Consider the following 8,133-nt stretch of genomic DNA (forward strand, 5'->3'; position numbering starts at 1 on the left):
AAGAAGAAAGTTTTCCAAGTACCTTCTCAATTCCTTTTCCTGCCTGAGGGTAGAGTGGGGAGGGAAAGAAGTCCCAGTCAGCCTGTAATCTTAGAATCATGATTTTCTCTGGAGGCTGACCAAGTAGGATCTTCCTCTCTTCTACCACTTTTACTTTTTACTTCTATTTTGTCCCTTGGTGTTCATAAGCCATGAAAATGCCTTCTGAATGCCAACGTTTTTGTGTCCTAATTTTATCTCTGATACCAAGGAGTGTGATAAAGTTTATAGCTTGGAAACTTGTGGTTCAGAAAATATTCTGTGAGGCAAAAGATGGGGTGAACAAATCTGACAAAGGGACAATTGCCCAGGTCACAGAGATAGCACTGTGGGTTGAGTACCTGTTTTTTTTTGCATGCAGGAGGCCCAGGTGAGATCCCTGGCATTGTTATATAATGAGTAAAGTTATTTGTTATAATCTGCTATAATATCTATTTTAAGAAGGCACCATCCATGTACTTTTTGACCAAGGAAAGGCTAAAAGTTTTTAAGAGTCAGACCCTAAAAGTTTAAGAGTAATCATCTGTGGTGGCTGTGTAAATCCCTGAGACCTGAGGTGAATCCCTAACAGACTCCAGGATTTACAACCTCCTATGCTGATAAGGAATGACAAAGCGCATGCCCTGACCCTGAGCTATGCAAAGAAACAATTGCTCTTGTGTGAAGTACAGCTGTAATTGAAGGTAAGCTTTATTGATGTATGTCTATAAACCATACCTTGTTTTAAACATAAGTAAACACTGTGGTTAGGGGTCTGAGCGATAATACAGTGGGTAGGGTGCTTGCCTTGCACATTGCCAACCCGGGTTCGATCCCTGAGAACCCATATCATCCCCTGAGCACCACCAGGAGTGATAGAGTCAGGAATAAGTGCAGAGCCAGGAATAAGCCCTGAGTACTGCCAGGGATCACCCCCAAACAAACAAAGGTGTAATCTTTGCATGCTGTACAAACATGGACCATAGGACTTCACTTAAACTATGAAGTCTTCTTGGCTTTAAACCATTAGACTGAACTTTTTAGAGGCAGAGATCACAATCACGATCATCCTGTTTTTCGTAGATTGCCTCGAGCAGGCACCAGTAACGTCTCCTTTGTCCTAGCCCTGAGATTTTAAAAAGTGCCATATTCAAGGCTCTTTCAGGGTTAGGAGAATGAGACCCATCATTGTTACTGGTATTTGGAATATTGGGTATGCCATGGGGAGTTTGCCAGACTCTGCCGTGTGGGCAGGTTACATTCGGTAGCCTGCCAGGTTGTCCAAAGAATGAGATAATAAGATTCATGGCTGCACGGTTCTGGGAGCTGGGTTTTATAGTCTCTGGGTCTTGGCCGTTGATAGGATTACCTGGCACCCCGGGGGCTGTTGGTGGGTGTGACCCCTGCCTACTGGAAGATGAAGCATAAGTAAACTGACAGTACTCTTAAATGAAAATGACAGAGTTTTTTCATTTGAAAATTTTTTATTAAAAAAATTATTTTTTAGGGAGTCACATGTGGCCTAAGTGTTGTCAAGGATCAAACTTAGAGAGCCTTGAACAAACAAGGGATATATGCTCATAGGCAATATAAGAAAGAAGCAAAATAGGATCTTCCATTTTATGGAGTAATGCCGGTACCCCAGCTTTAGCAGATACTTAGAACCAATTTGACCGAAGACTCGTTCTTTAGGATGTTCAGAATGTAGGGAGCCATCACCAGCCAAATTCCTTAACCCAGTTTCACCGTATCACCATCAACCAGTTGTTCATCGATTTCCTCGAGCAGGAACCAATAACATCTCCATTCGTCCTAGCCCTGAGATTTTAGCAAGGGCCACATTGGAGGCTCTTTCAGGGTCAGGAGAATGAGACCCATCATTGTTACTGGGTTTTGGCATTTCGAATACGCCACGGGGAGCTTGCCAGACTCTGCCGTGCACATTCTCTGAGAGCGAGAACTAGACAATAAGAGGCCGCGTGGCCACAAGAAGGCCTAGTCCCGATCCCAGCAGGCTTGGCGATCTCAGCCCAGGGTCCCGCACACCTGGGTTCCTCTGCCGGTTCCTTCATGCCTGAGGCTCATCCAAGTGTGTGGAGAGTGGTCTTAAGCATGGCTGTGGCTGGGTTTCAGAGGTCTTCAGCTGCTGGGGTTCCACGCGGGGAGGAGAGGGAAACTCAACCCACTCCCTCCAAGGGGCCCCGGTGAGGACAGCCAGGCGTGGAAGAAACCCAGTTTAAGACCCCACAATTCCATGTTCCTTATTTACTTATTTTTTTTAATTTATTTATTTATGGCTTTGGGGGGTCACACCCAGAAATGCTCAGGGGTTACTCCTGGCTCTGTACTCAGGAATCACTCCTGGCAGTGCTGGGGGGCCATATAGGATGCTGGGGATTGAATCCGGGTCGTCAGTATGCAAGGCAAACTCCCTACCCACTGTCCTATCTCTCCAGCCCCGTGGTCCTTAGTTTTGGGGTTTTTTTTTTTTTTTTTTTTTTGCTTTTTGGGTCACACCTGGCAATGCACAGGGGTTACTCCTGACTCTGTGCTCAGGAATTACCCCTGGTGGTGCTCAGGGGACCATATGGGATGCTGGGAATCGAACCCGGATTGGCCACATGCAAGGCAAACGCCCCACCCGCTGTGCTATTGCTCCAGCCCCGTCCTTAGTTTTAAGTAAAGTAAAGGCCCTCCCGTTGATCATCGATTTGCTTGAGCGGGCCCAGTAACGTCTCCATTGGAGACTTTGTTGTTACTGTGTTTGGCATATCGAATACATCACGGGGAGCTTGCCAGGCCCTGCCGTGCGGGCGAGATACTCTCGGTAGCTTGCCGGGCTCTCCGAGAGGGGCGGAGGAATCGAACTCGGGTCGGCCATGTTGGCTGCGTGCAAGGCAAACGCCCTACCGCTGTGCTATCGCTCCAGCCCTTAGTTTTAAATTTAATTTAATTTAATGTTTTTGGTGAAGCAAGAAAGTTTTTACTGAAACTTATTTAGAAAGATGTGAGGATGGTTGCAAGACTGCTTCAGGTGCTGGGGGGAAAAAGCAGTTGGGATAGAAAAGGGACTACTATAACAAAGATAGTTGGAAATGGTCACTCTGGTTAAGAACTGTGTAACTGTGTGCTAAACGTAGGTAAAGGAACAAACATGATAACCTCTCAGTCCCTGTATTGCAAATTATAATGCCCAAAAGGATGGGGGGTGGAGTCGGGAGCGAGAGAGAGAGAGAGAGAGAGAGAGAGAGAGAGAGAAAGACAGAGAGAGAGAAGGAAGTGCCTGCCATAGAGGTAGGCTGAGGGAGAGGGGGTGGTGGGAGGGAAACTGGGGTCATTGGTGGTGGGAAATTGACACTGGTAGAGAGATGGGTGTTGGATCATTGTATGACTGAAACCCGATCATGAACAGCTTTGTAACTGTGTATCTCATGATTACTCGATTTTAAAAAATGATAATTTTTTTTTAAGAAAGATGTGGGGAGAAAGTGAGAAGTAGCTGTTTGAGTGAGAACCCAGGCTTCTCCAGAGTGAAAATAAGCCGGCAAAGAGAAACTTGGAGACAAGAAAGTGAGATACATGTTCAAGGGAGAACTCAGGCTAGAAAAGCAAGCCAATTTTATTTTATATTTTGTTTGTTTATTTTGGTTTGGGGGCCACATCCAGTGATACTCAGGGGTTACTTCTGGTAGTGCTCTGCACTCAGGAACTACTTCTGGCAGTGCTTGAGAGAAACACGGGATGTCAGGGATCAAACCAGGCTGAGTAACAAGGCAAACGTCCTACTGACTGTACTCTCTCTCTGGGCCCAGCATGCCAATTTAAATTTTTTATTTGAAAAATTACTTTTGTAGGGGGTCACACATGTCAGTGCTGGAGGCCTAAGTGTTGTCAAGGACCAAATTCAGAGCCTTGCACAAACAAGGGATATGCTCTACCATTTGAGTTACCTCCCTCATCTTCATGTTCTTTTTCCTTTTTTAATTCTTGTAGTACTCCAGAAGGTTCTCAGGGATCGCTTCTGGTGGTGTTCAGGGAGCTCTTCAGTTCCAGAGATCAAACCAGGGTCCCCCACATACAAATCATTTACATGTGCTCAACCCATAGAGAGGAGAGGGCTGAATTCAGTTGAAACTTTGATGAAAGGAAGGGAAGGGCAAGGAAGCTGGGGCATGGCGTTTCCTCAAGTAGGATGCCTGGAAAGCGGAACCCCCCCCCCCCATATATATATATGCGCGTGTGTGCATGCGCACGTGTGTTTGTGTATGTGTGTGTATGTATTTAACTAGGGGCATGGGTGAACATTTTGCATTGGGTTTAAGGCATGCAAGTGGTAAGAGAAAGGGTTTAGTGAAGAACAAGATGTTTGAGAAGATTTTCTTCTATATATCCTGGGTGCATATCCTGGGCCTATTCTCCTAACATTCTATGCAGGGACTGATTTATTTCTGTTACTTTTTTTTTTTCTTTTTGGGTCATACCCGGCTATGCACAGGGGTTACTCCTGGCTCATGCACTCAGGAATTACTCCTGGTGGTGCTCAGGGGACCAGATGGGATGCTGGGAATCGAACCTGGGTCGGCCATGTCCAAGGCAAAGGCCCTGCCCTACCCACTGTGCTATCACTCCAGCCCCTCTGTTAACTTTTTTTTATTTTGGTATAGCCATGCCCATTGGTGCTCTGGACCTACTCCTTGCTCTGAACTCAAGAATTACTCCTGAGAAGTAACATCTTAGTGCTGGCTATCATTTGTGGGTTGGACAGTGAATCAGTTGTGTGCAAAGCAAGTCCCTCCCAGCTGTACTAGTTCTTTGACCCCCTATTCTCTCTCTCTCTCTCTCTCTCTCTCTCTCTCTCTCTCTCTCTCTCTCTCTCTCTCAATCTTTTTGGGTCCATCTGGTGATGCTCAGGGATTGCTCCTGGCTCTGCACTCAGGAATTACCTCTGACAGTTTTCAGGGGACCATATGGGATGCCCAGGACAAACCTGGGTCAGCTGAGGCAAACGCCCTACCCAGCTCCAGCCCTCTATTCCCTTTCTAATCCCCCTTTCCCCTCCTGTCCGTTTATCACACTACCTGCTTTTAGGCTCTCCTTTGTAAGCTGAAGGATTTCTAAGATTCTCCACGAGGCGATCTGGCAGTTTCCACCTGTCTTTATAGAGAGTTCCTCAGTAGTAGAGCTGTGTTCCAAGGCTGGGTGTCTTGACAGGAAACCTGAGTTACATAAACCCCTTCTTCCTGCTGGTATATTTTGCGTGGATTTGAGGAAACTGCTGCCGCCATAGCTTCTCGCTGCTTCTGCCAGTCTGCGGTGCTCATTACCCTCTGCCTGATTGGGTTTTTCCTCTGAGAGTAAGCTGGCACAGAATGAACCTCATGGTGCACTCCGGGTGATGCTCTTGGGTCTAGCAGGGAGTGGGTCTGCGTCTCCATGGAGCCTTCTCATCATGGTCCCGCACATTAATGGTATCCAGTAACCAGCATTACAGCCCAGCACCCTTCAGGGCAGGCATATGGTCTGGTTGATTTTATGTATTTGAATCTGTGCCATATTCAACAGCATTAAGAAAAAGTATGACTTGCTTTTAGACTCATGTTTGATTTTTTTAAGTTAGTTTTTGGGGGTCCACACTCAGCTGTGCTCAGGGTTCACTCCTGGCAGGGGTCAGGGGTCCATTTGAGGTGCCAGGAATTGAACCTAGGTCTGTTGATTGCAAGGTCAGTGCCTTGCTCACTGTACTATCCCTCTAGCTCCTAGATTCCCCTTTGATTTAAGTAAAACCTTTCACTGAACATACCTGGCATACATCTTAAATTCCCTGCATATTAGCCAAGGAATTTGAGCTAATGAAAGCTGAGAAGTATGACACCGTTGTGATTAAATTCACACCATAAAAGGCTACATTACCTAGAATTTGAACTCTGGCTATGATCTTTGCAATATAAAAAACTGTCTTTCCAAAACCTTAAAAAAGGGCAAGAAAGGAAGAAAACCACCCTATAAATTATATTCCCGAGACACATCATAAAAATGTCTACAGCTCAGGGATATAGCTGATATGTTGTTATTGGAATTAAAGACCAAAACGAATGAGTCCAGACACATTAAAATTTTTTTTATTATACTTTAGGTAAAATGGTTATAAATAGTAGTGCTGCAGTACCATATGGGGTGCCAGAGTTAGTACCCAGGTTGGTCATGTACAAGGCCCTAGAGTCCAGACACATTTATGAGCTAACCTGATAGGATTCTTAGGGTCTGAGGGCAGAAGCCAGGTCTTTGTTCCTTTGCCCAAAACAGGGCCTCAGTCATGAATGCATAGGAGATGATGACTTAACGGTCCCTGAATTGCTAAGGTGAAACTTGGAGTTGTCTGTGCTGGAGCCTCCACACACTCCCAGAGGTACGAGAGCCGGTACTTTATGAAGGCTGTCTATCACTCTGAACTGATTGGATGGACAGAGTGAAACTAGGGATGGTGTTTGTGCTTGTTTTTGGGCCACACCCAGCTATGCTCAGGTTTAATCCTGGCTCTGTGCTCAGAAACCACTCCTGGTGGGCTTGAGGGACCATAGGGCCAGAGGGATCGAACCCTGAGTGGCTATGCAAGGCAAATGCCCCACCCGTTGTGCTACGCTCTGGTCCCTGTGATTTTTGTTTCTCTGGACCACACTCAGCATTGCTCAGGGCTCACTCCAGGCTTTCTAATAAGGGACCACATGAAGGGTTGAATCTAATATTTCAGGTGGTCTCCTTCAAGGCAAAGTGCATAACCCCTTTACTCTCTCTCTAGCCTGGGGATTGTTTTTTTATTTTTTATTTTTCGGTTTTGAGCCCATCCTGGCAGTCTGGCTTTGCACTCAGAAATTACTCCTGGTAGTTTTCGGGGACCTTATGGGATGCCAGGGATCGAACCTGGGTCAACCGTGTGCAAGGCAAGTCCTTCTACCCGCTGGCTATCACTTCATCCTCTGGGGGTTGTTTTTTAAAACCAAATTTACTCTGCCAAATTTTATAACTGGAATGTTCTGCTTTGGGTCAGACAAAATAACCTCTCTAATCTGAGGTTTGTAGGCGTAAGAGAATACAGATTAAAAAAAAAAAATTTAAAGACACTGAGATGTGGGACTGGGGAGCTAGAACATCAGGTACAGAGCTGAGCCAGGTATGTTTCCAGGCACCACGTATAGTTCCTGAACATCGCCAGTAGTGATTCCTGAGTGAGAACCTTGAGTACAGCTGAGTGTCACCCCAACACCCAGAAGGCAAGGTAAGGCAGTCATTCTCTCGGGCAAGGAAGTCAGACTGCAGTCCTTGCCTGAGAGGATGACACACACTTAAGGAGAGAAGGGAAACCGGAACCACGCAGCACATTTTGCAAAGTTTTGCAGAGCTTTACAGGTTCTGCAGGAAAAAGAAGGAGAGTAAAGGGCAGAACAAGGGTTGGTTAACAGCTGGCTTCAGAAACGCTGACGGGTGGTTTCGTCTACTGCTTTTGTTTTTCTAAGTCAGGAAAAAAGAAAGAGGGTGTGCATGGCGGGGCAGAAGTCCTGTCTGTGCTCCCCAGCCAGGCCCCCCGGAAGAGTCCAGGGGCCGTTCACTAGAAACTGACTCAGATTGGCCTCCAAGGATGTCTAAAGGGTGTGGAAGGGGGAAGGACAAGAGGGTTTTATTTGTTCGGTTTGTTTTGTTTTTTATTTGTATTGTGCCTCCCTCTGCTGCTGAGTGCTCTCACCTACTACTACTCTTTTTTTCTTCTTTGACTTTTAGGCCACACCTAGCGGTGCTCAGGGATCACTCCTGGTGGAGCTGGGTAACCATATGTGATGTGGTGGATTGAACCCAGCTTGGCCATGTGTAAGGCAAGCACCCTATCGGCTGTACTCTCACTCTCTTTTATTTGTTTATTTTTTATATTTTTAATATTTTCCCAAGTAAGATCATGTTCCTAGGTTTCAGAGAGTAGGACTGGATATCTTGGGGGGGGGGGGCAGGGGGCTCATTTTTCAGCCAAGTTTTGTTTTATAGCCACATTCAGAGTTGTGGCATCCAGGGAACAATGTAATCCCTGGGGTCAAACCTGGGATTCCTGGGTGCAAAACATGTACTCAG

Source organism: Sorex fumeus, unplaced genomic scaffold (assembly GCF_029834395.1).
Source record: "Sorex fumeus unplaced genomic scaffold, SorFum_2.1 ptg000006l, whole genome shotgun sequence".
In the NCBI taxonomy this organism is placed as follows: Eukaryota; Metazoa; Chordata; class Mammalia; order Eulipotyphla; family Soricidae; genus Sorex; species Sorex fumeus.